General features: G+C 39.2%; 1 protein-coding gene across 17 annotated transcripts in view; it reads left to right on the top strand.

Moving 5' to 3' along the window:
• NRXN1 (neurexin 1) overlaps positions 1-14,100 on the top strand; it is a 1,899,875-nt gene that overhangs the window by 1,867,995 nt on the left and 17,780 nt on the right. The window lies entirely within an intron of this gene.

Here is a 14,100-nt window from a genome sequence, read left to right as displayed (position 1 = left end):
GGCCTAGTCAAAGTCGAAACCTTAATTGGATTGAGATGCTGTGGCATGACATTAAAAAGGTGGTTCATGCTCAGAAACCCTCTAATATGGCTGAATTACAACAATTCTGCAAAGATAAGTGAGCCAAAATTCCTACAGAGCGTTGTGAAGGACTCATTGACAGTTATCACAAACGCTTGATTGCAGTTGTTGCTGCTAAGGGTGGCCCAACCAGTTATTAGGCTTAGGGGGCAATCACTTCTTCATAAGGGGACCTGTAGGTTTTGGATTTCTTTTTCCTTTAATAATAAATACCTTCATTCATAAAAAAAGCATCATTTTGTGATTACTTGTGTTATCTTTGTATAATATTTAAATTTGTTTGGTGATCTGAAGCATTTAAGTTTGACAAACATGCAAAAGAAAAGGAAATCAGGAACGGGGCAAACACTTTTTCACATAACTGTATATTAAACACAGTATAATGATATAGAAACACTGTAATACCCATAGTGATGTAACATTACAAGAGTAACGAACAAATAGTAAATAAATTGGAGTAAAGCTCACAGGGATGTCACAGTACACAGATAGTAAACAATATGAAGTCAAAAGATTACTGCACACAGTGATTTCATTATATGATAATCAAAGAATGACATAAATGAGCAAAAAAAAACCTAATGTCATGCAACATATCAGGAATAATTAATACAGCTTTGTAATATAAGGATAAATTGCACACTAATGTCACAGTACAGGAATAATATGATGTTGTGCAATATGGCATCACAGACATTGAGGATGTTTTCTAGGATATTGCAAATCAGTAATACTTATTTAGCACATTCATGTCATAGCATATGAATATTAAGTACTAAAATCAGAGAAAAAGGGGTTTCGCACACAGTGATGCCACTTTATTCAAATCATGCCCAAAGTGTTGGCACGGAACAGTAATAAGGATAAATATAGCATAATTATAGATGGATCATGCACACAGTGATGTCACAGTATAGGAATAGTAAACACAGCATCATAATGAAAGAGATAATGCACACAGTGTTGTTACAGTAAAGGAAAGGTAAAAAGAGCATCATAATAAAGAGATAATGCAAACAGTGATGTCACACTAGAGGAAAGGTAAAAAAGAGTATCATAATAAATGGATAATGCACACAGTGATGTCACAGTAGAGGAAAGGTAAAAAGAGCATCATAATACAGGGATAATGCAAACAGTGATGTCACAGTAGAGGAAAGGTAAAAAGAGCATCATAAAAAAGGGATAATGCACACAGTGATGTCACTTTACAGGAAAGATAAAAAGAGCATCATAATACATGGATAAGCACACAGTGATGTCACAGTGCAGGAAAGATAAAAAAAGCATCATAATACATGGATAAGTACACTGTGATGTCACAGTGCAGGAAAGATTAAAAAAAGCATCATAATACATGGATAAGCACACAGTGATGTCACAGTGCAGAAAAGATAAAAAAGAGCATCATAATACATGGATAAGCACACAGTGATGTCACAGTGCAGAAAAGATAAAAAAAAGAGCATCATAATACATGGATAAGCACACAGTGATGTCACAGTGCAGAAAAGATAAAAAAGCATCATAATGCATGGATAAGCACACAGTGATGGCACTGTACAGTAAAGATAAAAAAGCATCATAATGCATGGATAAGCACACAGTGATGTCACTGTACTTGAAAGATAAAAAGAGCATCATAATAAAGGGATAATGCACATAATGATGTCACAGTACATGAAAGCTAAACACAGCATCATAATAATTGAGAATGCGCACAGTGATGTCACAGCACTAGTATAGTAATCACATCATCATAGTAAAGGGATAGTACACATAGTGATGTCAGTACAGTACAGTAAAGGTAAACACAGCATTATAATAAAGGGATACTGGGATAATGCCCATAGTGGTGTCCCAGTAGTGGAATAGTAATCAGCATTATAATACAGGGACAATGCGCACAGTGGTATCACAGCACAAGAATAACAAAGCATATAATATAGGGAAATGTGCACAGTGATATCACAGTAGAGATAATGAACACTGCTATCCCTTTATGTGAAAAAGGTCTCATATGATTCTAAATCTAGATGTGATCTCACCTTTTGCTTCCCATGTGGTTTTGCCTCTTAAGTGTGAATCATATATTTTTTCCATCTAGAGATAGATGCAATTTCTATATCACTGCCAACATAATTACATGACAAAATATGAATTTAAAAAGACACCTATTGTTCATTAACATTGTAGCATCAATCACATTTTAATTGAGCTATTTTTTCCCATATGGGATCCATTTGTAGATACTCGGGAAGTGTACTAAATTATGTAGTTAAGAATTTGTTATAAATACTGTATGTGTAATAATATCTATGTGCCCTTACCTAAATCATGTTATGCACACCATTATCAAACTGTACTTCTGCTGCATATACAGTGATATAGTAATAATTTACATTATAAAAATATATATGACTGATTCATGCGTTGCAATTACTATATATTTACTTTAAAAACATGTTCTGGGTATATTTTTAGGCTGGCACAAGGTATGTAATTTTCATTCATTGGGTTTATCTCTATGATGATTGTAACCTATGTTCTAGCGTCTTGACAAGGTATAAGCAAATTATTATTGCATTTATCAATAGAATTGAACTATATGTGGAGCCATCTGTAAGCATTGATCCAGGATACAGATATACATTTATGTTATCCAATTTTATGTAGTAAGGATATTTACAAAACAGCCCCTTATAGTGGTTGCCCTCTTTGGTTTACAGAGTGGGGCCCCCACCGATCTCCAAGAGCAGGATACATTTTTCCATTTATTGTCTGTGGGACTTAAGGTACTGTCACACTTAGCAATGCACCAGCGATCCCGACCAGCGATATGACGCGGTCAGGATCGATGGTGCATCGCTAAGTGGTCGCTAGTGAGCTGCCACACAGGCAGATCTCACCAGCGACATCGATGGGGATGGGGGTCGCTACTTACCTGTCACACCAGGCGATCCTGCGTCCTCCCGCCCGGCTCCACGTGTCGCTCATCGTCACAGGAGGAAGCGCCGCAGGAAGCGCCGCAGGAAGCGGCCGACGAGAAACGGTCCAGGATGTTCTCTCGCGATCAGTGATAAGCAGCGGGGGAGCTGGTCGGAGGTAAGTATCACACACAGCGATATCGCTAGCAATATCGCTATAGCGTCACAAGTTATAGCGATATTGCTAGCGATATCTTAGTGTGACAGGCCCTTTAGGCCAATTTTTTGTTGGCATACTTTAGTTTAGACCAACTGCTTGTGCCAAAATATTCTCACTGTTATGATGTAGATGGTAGTACTGAATCCTCACTCTATTTACTGTAAACTACGCCCCTTTTCTAGACACTTTACAAAACTGACTAGTAAGATGCAAAAAATATATATCATATAAGTGTTAGTCCAATTGGACACACAACAACGCAATAAAAAAATGTAAAAATTAATAGTAAAAACAAGGAACAATGAAAGCAAGGGGAGACCGATAAGAGACACAAATAATGACTGGAGAAGTGGGCAGCAACTAACAGAATGGTTTTTAACAGGGAGAAATGCAAAGTACTACATCTGGGCAATAAAAATGAAAAAAGCATATATAGAATGGGAGGAATAGGGCTAAGTGACAGCACATGTGAAAAAGACTTGGGTATACTAATAGATCACAGACTGAATATGAGTCAACAGTGTGATGCAGCAGCAAAAAAGGCAAATGCAATTCTAGGATGTATTAACAGAAGCATACAGTCTAGATCACGTGAAGTAATTATTTCCCTCTACTCCTCTTTGGTCAGACCTCATCTGGAATATTGTGTCCAATTTTGGGAACCACATTTTTAAAAAGACATCAACAAACTGGAGCAAGTTCAGAAAAGAGCGACCAGAATGGTGACCGGTCTGCAAACCCTGTCTTATGAGGAAAGGTTGCAGGATTTGGGAATGTTTAGTTTGCAAAAGAGAAGACTGAGAGGAGACTTAATAGCTGTCTACAAATATCTAAAGGGCTGTCACATTGTAGAAGGATCAACTTTATTCTCATTTGCACAAGGAAAGACTAGAAGCAATGGGATGAAGCTGAATGGGAGGAGACACAGATTAGATATTAGAAAAAACTTTTTGACAGTTAGAGTGATCAATGAGTGGAACAGGCTGCCACGAGAAGTGGTGAGTTCTCCTTCAATGGAAGTCTTCAAACAGAGGCTGGACAGACATCTAACTGGGATGATTTAGCGAATCCTGCTTTGAGCAAGGGGTTGGACCAGATGGCCCAGGAGGTCCCTTCCAACTCTACGATTCTATGATTCTATGATTCTATGATTCTATAATAATTGCAACTGTGTCTGTGTAACTTCGAAAAGTTGTGGCATTTCAAAAAAAAAAAAATGCTTTGTAACTGTATCCAGAGGCAATATGACTAGGATGAGCAGTCCAACAGGCAGGTCCTCAGTAGCTTCTTTATGCCGCACTCCCCTAGGCTGACAGATCTCTTCCTTTGTGTGTGTATAAGGATAGACCTGTAAGTTAAAGGGAGAAATTTAGAGAGAAACCACTATAGATCTGCCTTTTGGACTAGTCATCCTAGTGGCAACATTCCCAGCTCCAACTTTAAGGTGTATAGCCTCTGAAGAAGCTCGGAGTGAAACGTACACGGCCAGTTTATGATTCATGCTACCCGTGTTTCAGGAATCATGAAGCAGCCAAGAGACTCCCTTTTAGAGTATGCCATTTCTGTGCGCTTATTCATGGGATCTGAACAGAAATGCAGTACATAATTTTCCTTATTACCGTCTATATACTGTATTTATTTTAATATTTTATGCAACCTGTTTAATTCCATATAACAGTAATAAATCAAGATGTATATGATTAAAACCATGCCAGATTTACTGAAATATCAAAGGGCATATCCCTTACAGATGTAGCAAACTTCATTGCTCCCACTGGAGTATTGTGATATGACTTGCTTAATGTTCCAGTAGGTGAAAGCCGCATTAACAATGCATTAGGTCGCTTTGAAAAGCGGACTGCTCTTATACGCTTTTTTTTTCTATGCCAATGGGTGCAATAACATTTTCCACATCTGTAAGATTACATTAAATAAGTGATGCAGGACAAGGCGGGGAAAGGTCTAGCCTAAACATTTGCCTGGCAGCTGTATTGTAGCATGTTTTAGATTTGCATTGGCGGTATTAAATATACAGCTAGTTTCCATTAGATATTCACCTTAAAAACTCTACAGAGAAATGTTTGATGTCTGACAATGCTTCTCCTCTTGCATTTAAATTATACAGATGTAGCAGGAACAGCTGCTATCTATGCCAGCAGCCACCTGCTAGCAGACAGTGACAGGCAGTGTGTGTCTTCAGATTTCTATTGTCAGTCACCGAGCATCACTTATGAAGTTCTCTGTGATGTTCTCTAGCTGACAGCACCCGGCCACAAGCAATAACAATAACGGCAAAAAGAGTAATACAGTAATAATTAGCGAATAAAATGCTTTGGTAGTCTCTGTTCACACTGCACTAGACCCTCTTTTCAGTAAAAATTAAATTTAAAAAAATACAAAAAGCTCTTTATAGAAGATTATAGTCCACTACGCTAAGAAATGTTGATGACTACTCTCCATGCTTAAGCCAATCGGACAGCATTTTTTTCTTAGGCTGGCTCAATGTGTGCCTAAGGATATATTTAGCATATGCACCAGGAGCTTCCCCTGCACAAAAACCTAAAACTACATTCACAAATCCGTGTGAAATGTTTTCGTACTGCCAAATCCGATTATTTTGTCGGATGGCTCGCGGAGCCATAGAATTTCATGGATCTACTCACACTTCCCTGAAAATCACAGATCTGAATGTAAGATCCGTGAGACTTTACGCTGTTCCTACTCTGATCCTATATTGAGGATCGAAATAGGAACTATTATAATAGATCTATGTGCTGTCTGATAAAAAATTGGACAGCACGCCGACACTTCATACGGATATGTACATCTAGGCCTAGATATGATTTTACCCTTCTGACGATTCTTCTTGGCTTAAAAATGAGCAAAGCTGTTTTCCACTGCCCATGTAGGAGTGATAAAATTCACAACATAAAATTTCCCAAAGAGGCAAATAAACTAAAGTACTGTGAATTAAAATATAACTTTTATTTAATGCTATTATGAGCTTCATTTCCTCTGATGATGCCACTTGGGCTAAACATTGTTGGGGAAGCTGTTACTTTTAATGGCAAGTAAGGTTCTTTGATATACCCTCTAAAAGAAAAGATATGTCAGAACTGCATCCATGACAGAGCATCTAATATACTTATAAGCCACACTGATAGAATATATGGGAAGTCACCAATAGAAGTTTTATACTAAATCAATGTAGCTTAAGTCAGTCCCTTAGATAGGCTTATTTGCCCCTTTGGGCAATTTGTTGTGAATTTATTTCTTCTTGGCTTGACATATTCTGAGATGGATGACATGACTCAGTTTGGGGACTTGATCTGTTCCATGGTTGGCAACTCTGTCTGCTGAGCTATTGCCTATTTGTCCCTCTCCAAATGTGGATCGTTCCAATTGTCTTCTTGGTTTGCTCCTTTCCAGGTGTTTTCCATTTTCCAGTTTTGGTTTGCCCTATCACATTCTGGGTTTGTGTTTTATATATTCACCCTTCACTGCATTTTTTTCCTGCCTATACCTCTATGTGGACTTGGGTTTAGGAGTTCCAGCCCTTCAGCTAAGGGGTTTACCTTGCATGGTAAACACAAGTTGAATTCCTGCAGTGAGGCTGTTTGTTTTCCTACCCAGTCCCTCTTCCTTTCACCTCTATAGGTTCCTAGGAGGTTATTCTCATTCCTTTTATTTTATGCTCTCCTTAGCTTTCATGCTCTACTTTATTATCGTGTTTTAATTTTCTCACCCTGGGTTTTCGTATCTTCCTGCACGTTTCCACTCCTCTTGTTGGCAGTTTGTTGCAGTCTTCCCCCTGGCTCCTCAGGAGGTACGAGAAACCCCTCAATTGCCTTTTAGGAAGCCAGGTCTGAGGTGCTGTTTTTGAGTTGTACAGTTAAAAGTACAGCTCAAAAACACCCAGTTGGGTGTGGGTGCGGTGTCTCCCGGTAGTAAGTTTTCCCTTTTTTCATTACACATGAATGAGTGGGTGTTACATTTCTATCAATGGGTAAGGTAAGGTTACAAAAAACCCCATGTGTCTATATGCAACCGCCCAATGGTTGTCTTGTGATTTGCAATCTGTAAAGGGTTTTGCTAGCATGTAGTGATAATGTATTGAATGAGAAATGGAAGAAATTCAAGAAAAGACAAAGATGGATACATATGAAGTTCACAAATATGACCAAAACACATCCTTAGACCTCATTCCTATTTTTGCATACAAGATAAAGTACACAATTATTTATCCATCTTCTGGATCTGATTTTCATCTATTTTTAGTCAGTGTGTCCAGTTTTACCATCAATGTGACATCCATTTTTTTTCCAAATTTTTTTTGTAAATTTCTCCTACCGGCTACAGTAAAAAACTGACAGCACATAAATAAAATACCAATGGCATCCATGAACTATCATTTTTTTCATGGATTCATTAACTGCAATGGCAAGTATGATCCTTTAGATTTAAAAAAATTGTTTTTTTTGTGGACGCTTGTTCAGCAAAAATCATGTGCATGTGAACAGCACCATAGACTAATATGGATTCTTGTTCTATTTGTGAAAAATAATGATAAGACATGTATGTGAAAAACAGATGTCTCAATGAATTCTTAGTGTAACTAGATGGAAAATCAATCCTGGGAGGATCAAGTTATGTGTAAGGTGTAGACAGCATGCGAAAAAAATATGACAAGATTAATGGAAATTGAGAAAAGATGACACAACAAAAGATTGACTTTTACTGAAAGAGCGTGCCTAGTTCAACTCATTTATAATATTCAGATGCCAAAATTAGCCAGTGTTGAGGGCAGATGCAAATAGCACCTCTCTCCCCCTAGAATTGAGTAAGGCGAGCGATTTCTATGGGTGCAGTGTAGTAACACTTCATGTTTAGTGATGAGCGAGTATACTCGTTGGTCGGGTTTTCCTCAGCATACTCGGGTGTCCAAGCATTTTGGCATGCTTGGAGATTTAGTTTTCGTCGTCTCAGCTGCGTGATTTGCGACTGCTAGACAGCTTGAATATATGTGTGGAATGCCTGTTTGTTAGGGAATTCCCACATGTATTCAGCCTGTCTACAAGTCACAAATCATGCAGTTGAGATGACGAAAACTAAATCTCCGAGCATGCCAAAATACTCGGAGGACACCCGAGCATGCTCGGTAAAACCTGAGCAATGATCATACTCGCTCATCACTATACATTTTCACTGTAATAGCATGACTAGTGTTGAGCATTCCGATACCGCAAGTATCGGGTATCGGCCGATACTTGCTGTATCGGAATTCCAATACCGACTTCAGATATATTTTCAATATCGGAATTCGGCATCGGAATCGGAAGTTCAAAGTTGATTGACAGCCTGACGTCATCATGATGCGCGGTGTGTGCGCATCATGATGCGCCGTCATTTTGGGCCTTCCGTTGGTCTCTGCCGGCCTGCCGGGGGCTGTGTGGACTGCCCGGGGTCTGTACCGGCCTGCCGGGCGGCTGTGCCGGCCTGCCGGTGGTCTGTGCACCCTGTGGGGGTCTGTACCAGCCTGCCGGGGGGCTGTGCCGGCCTGCCGGTGGTCTGTGCACCCTGTGGGGGTCTGTACCGGCCTGCCGGGGGGCTGTGCCGGCCTGCCGGTGGTCTGTGCACCCTGTGGGGGTCTGTACCGGCCTGCCGGGGGGCTGTGCCGGCCTGCCGGGGGGCTGTGCTGATGTCCGGGGGTCTGTGCAAGCATCGTCCGATGGGACTACAAGTCCCATCTGGCGATACCTGCTACCATGACAGTGATTGACACATTAGCCAATGATGGGACAGTAGTAGTCCCATCATCCGGCTAATGTGTTAAATGTTAAAAAAAAAAAAAAATACTACATACATACTACATACATACTACATGCATGCTACATACATACTACATGCTACATACATACTACATATATACTACATGCATGCTACATACATACTACATGCTACATACATACTACATATATACTACATGCATGCTACATACATACTACATGCTACATACATACTACATGCTACATACATACTACATGCTACATACATACTACATATATACTACATACATACTACATACATGCTACATACATGCTACATACTGCATGCTACATACATACTACATACATACTACATACATACTACATGCATGCTACATGCATGCTACATACATACTACATACATGCTACATACATACTACATGCTACATACATACTACATATATACTACATACATGCTACATGCTACATACATACTACATATATACTACATGCATGCTACATACATACTACATATATACTACATGCATGCTACATACATACTGCATGCTACATGCATACTACATACATACTACATACATACTACATGCTACATACATACCACATATATACTACATACATGTTACATGCTACATACATACTACATATATACTACATGCATGCTACATACATACTACATATATACTACATGCATGCTACATACATACTGCATGCTACATGCATGCTACATACATACTACATACATGCTACATACATACTACATATATACTACATGCATGCTACATACATACTACATATATACTACATGCATGCTACATACATACTGCATGCTACATGCATGCTACATACATACTACATACATACTACATGCTACATACATACCACATATATACTACATACATACAATACATTCATACAATACATACATAGACATACAGTACATATAACATAGAGTAACATACTTACCAATACTTGTCACATTGTTCCCCGAAGCCATTGTCTTTTCCGGAATAAATATTAACATAACAAACCACAAAAATACTCACCCACGATCCGAAGCAGTCCACGAGTGTGTCCCACGACGATCTTGGGTAGAGAACGGCAGCATCAGATGATGCTGCCGTTCTCTACGGGCTGCAGGAATCCAATGACGGAAGGTAGGTATCCTTCCGCACTGTATTCCTCCGCCACTTAAAAAAAAAAAAGTCCCTAGTCTCACTTTATGCCATTGCTGTGTGGGAAATTCCCACACAGCAATGGCATAAAGTGAGACTAGGGACTTTTTTTTTTTTTTAAGTGGCGGAGGAATACAGTGCGGAAGGATACCTACCTTCCGTCATTGGATTCCTGCAGTCCGTAAAGAACGGCAGCATCATCTGGTGCTGCCGTTCTCTACCCAAGATCGTCGTGGGACACACTCGTGGACTGCTTCGGATCGTGGGTGAGTATTTTTGTGGTTTGTTATGTTAATATTTATTCCGGAAAAGACAATGGCTTCGGGGAACAATGTGACAAGTATTGGTAAGTATGTTACTCTATGTTATATGTACTGTATGTCTATGTATGTATTGTATGAATGTATTGTATGTATGTAGTATATATGTGGTATGTATGTAGCATGTAGTATGTATGTAGTATGTATGTAGCATGCATGTAGCATGCAGTATGTATGTAGCATGCATGTAGTATATATGTAGTATGTATGTGGTATGTATGTAGCATGTAGTATGTATGTAGCATGCATGTAGTATGTATGTAGTATGTATGTAGCATGCATGTAGTATATATGTAGTATGTATGTAGCATGTAGTATGTAGCATGCATGTAGTATATATGTAGTATGTATGTAGCATGTAGTATGTATGTAGCATGCATGTAGTATATATGTAGTATGTATGTAGCATGTAGTATGTATGTAGCATGCATGTAGTATATATGTAGTATGTATGTAGCATGTAGTATGTATGTAGCATGCATGTAGTATATATGTAGTATGTAGCATGTAGTATGTATGTAGCATGCATGTAGTATGTATGTAGCATGCATGTAGTATGTATGTGGTATGTATGTAGCATGTAGTATGTATGTAGCATGCATGTAGTATATATGTGTTATGTATGTAGCATGTAGCATGCATGTAGTATGTATGTAGTATGTATGTAGTATGTATGTGGCATGCATGTAGCATGTATGTAGTATATATGTGGTATGTATGTAGCATGTAGTATGTATGTAGCATGCAGTATGTATGTAGCATGCATGTAGTATGTATGTAGTATATATGTAGTATGTATGTTGCATGTAGTATTTATGTAGTATGAATGTAGCATGTATGTAGTATGAATGTAGCATGTATGTAGTATGCATGTTGTATGTATGTAGCATGTATGTAGCATGTAATTTTTTTTTTTTTACATTCAACACATTAGCCGGATGATGGGACTACTACTGTCCCATCATTGGCTAATGTGTCAATCACTGTCATGGTAGCAGGCATCGCCCGATGGGACTTGTAGTCCCATCGGACGATGCCTGCACAGACCCCCGAAGCCTGCACAGACCACCGGCAGGCCGGCACAGCCCCCCGGCAGGCCGGCACAGACCACCGGAGCCTGCACAGACCCCCTGGCAGGCCGGCACAGCCCCCCGAAAGGCCCGTACAGACCCCAGAGAGGCTGTACAAGGCAAAAACAGGGTTTTTCTTATTCCGATACCGGATGTCCCATAGACTTGAATGGGACTTCCGGTATCGGAATCGGCGATACCGATACTTTTTTTAAAGATCGGCCGATCCATTCCGATCCGATACTTTGAAGTATCGGACGGTATCGCTCAACGCTAAGCATGACAGTAACATTGAACATCCATACAAAGTTGCCCTACAAGTTTTATCTTTTGGTGAGGGTAGGGACAGTGAGAGACACACTTTTTAATCAAACCATTTAATCAGGGGCTTGCTAAAGCAAAAGGAACATCCAAAAAGGAAAGTCAAAAGCTTCTCCATCTTCAGTTCTAATCTCCTTCTTACAAGACATAATAAATAATGTGGAATTAATTTCTTTTACCTTTGCCATTCTAGGATCAGAAATGTAATCTAAAACTAACATTTTATTTTTTTATTATAATACACTGGAAAATAGGAAACTTCCTGATACACACTATCTTATTAAAGATATCTTCTTTCTCCTCCTAGACTGATCATTCATTTTCGAAAAAAAATCTCAATTCACAGGTAAAATCTGTTTTCCGTGAATACAGATTTTTCCATTTCTGAGATATGAGATGGTAGATTATTCTCATAAAGTTCTATGGAGAACTAACAGTCACTTCAGGAGAACCTACAGCGGAATGTCTGTGTCTGTCTCCAGCTCCTCCTCCAGCCATTATCTCTTGTTTTTTAAGTAAAGAAGGAAATATGTCTTCACTGATTACAGATTTTACAGATCTTATCCATAATTTGAGAGTCAATCCGAGAGGTTAAAGAAAAAGTTGCAAATTTTCATGTATACTGTTGATTTACTAAATATAAATTGAAACAGAAGTTACTCTTTAAAATAAACATTTTAAGAGTCTTGAATCTGAATCGGAAATAAAGATTTTATTTTTTTTATATTTTTCTTTCTTTTTTTAATTCTGTAAATTATCAAATGGGTGCAGATTCTTTAATTTTATGGCTATTTATTTGGGGTGACCAATGAAAGGTAGATTTATTCTTAATAATTCCAAATATATTACATTAGCTTGGCTTGTTATTATTATTTGTGTTATTAATAATATGTATTTCTATAAACTATATTTCTTATAAAAAGAAGATTATTACTATTATTATCATTATAGCGCCATTTATTCCATGGCGCTATACATGTGAGGAGGGGTATACATAATACATACAAGTACAGTAATCTTAAACAATACAAGTCCCAACTGGTACAGAAGGAGAGAGAACCCTGCCCACGAGGACTCACAATCTACAAGGGATGGGTGAGGATGCAGTAGGCGAGGGTAGACCTGGTCGTGCAGGGGCTTGGTCGATTGGTGGTTACTGAAGGTTGTAGATTAGCGGGGTTTGATCTGAATGACTTTAATAATCTATATTTAAATGGGTATTCCCATCTCCAAGATGCTATCCCATTATGTAGTAAGTGTATTAATAACAATATTAGGTATCTATGGTTACGACCACTGGTATACTGACAGCTAGTTGCTAGTGGTCATAACCATGGATACCTAAGGTCTTGCAATGCCTGCACATGAGGAAAGACACATAGCGAATCAGAAAAACTATACCTCCAATTAGATAGGTAGTATAGTTTTTCTGATTCGCTATGTCTCTTTCCTCATTTGCAGGCATTGCAGGACCTTAGGTATCCATGGTTATGACCACTAGCAACTAGCTGTCAGTATACCAGTGGTTGTAACCATAGATACCTAGGCTCCTGCAATGCTTGCACATGAAAAAAGATGTACAGTACATTGACAAATTATAATAATACAATCCTCATGGGTGGAAGGGCCCAAATGCAAAAGTCTACACTTTTGTGACCACACTTCCTATTACTATTAAATAAAGGTACTGTCACACTTAGCGATGCACCAGCGATCCCGACCAGCGATATGACGCGGTCAGGATCGAAGGTGCATCGCTAAGTGGTCGCTAGTGAGCTGCCACACAGACAGATCTCACCAGCGACATCGCAGGGGTCAGGGGTGGCTACTTACCTGTCAGATGAAGCGATCCTGATGTCCTTCCGCCGCGTCCACGCGTCGCTCGTCGGCGCCACAGGAAGCCCAGCAGGAAGCTGACGACGAGAAAAAGTCCAGGATGTTCTCGCGCGATCAGCGATAATCAGCGGTGGGAGTCGGTCAGAGGTAAGTATCAGACATAGCGATATCGCTAGTAATTTCGCTGCTTCGTCACAAAAACCAGTGACGTTACAGCGATATTGCTAGCGATATCGCTTAAGGGCCTGTCACACTAAGCGATATCGCTAGCAATATCGTTGCAACATCACTGGTTTTTGTGATGTAGCAGCGATATTGCTAGCAATATCGCTATGTCTGATACTTACCTCCGACCGCTCCCCCGCTG

Source organism: Dendrobates tinctorius, unplaced genomic scaffold (assembly GCF_039654945.1).
Source record: "Dendrobates tinctorius isolate UK_male_01 unplaced genomic scaffold, ASM3965494v1 ptg000205l, whole genome shotgun sequence".
NCBI lineage: Eukaryota > Metazoa > Chordata > Amphibia > Anura > Dendrobatidae > Dendrobates > Dendrobates tinctorius.
The sequence above is the reverse complement of the archived record's forward strand: the minus strand, read 5'-3'. Positions and strand labels throughout refer to the sequence as shown.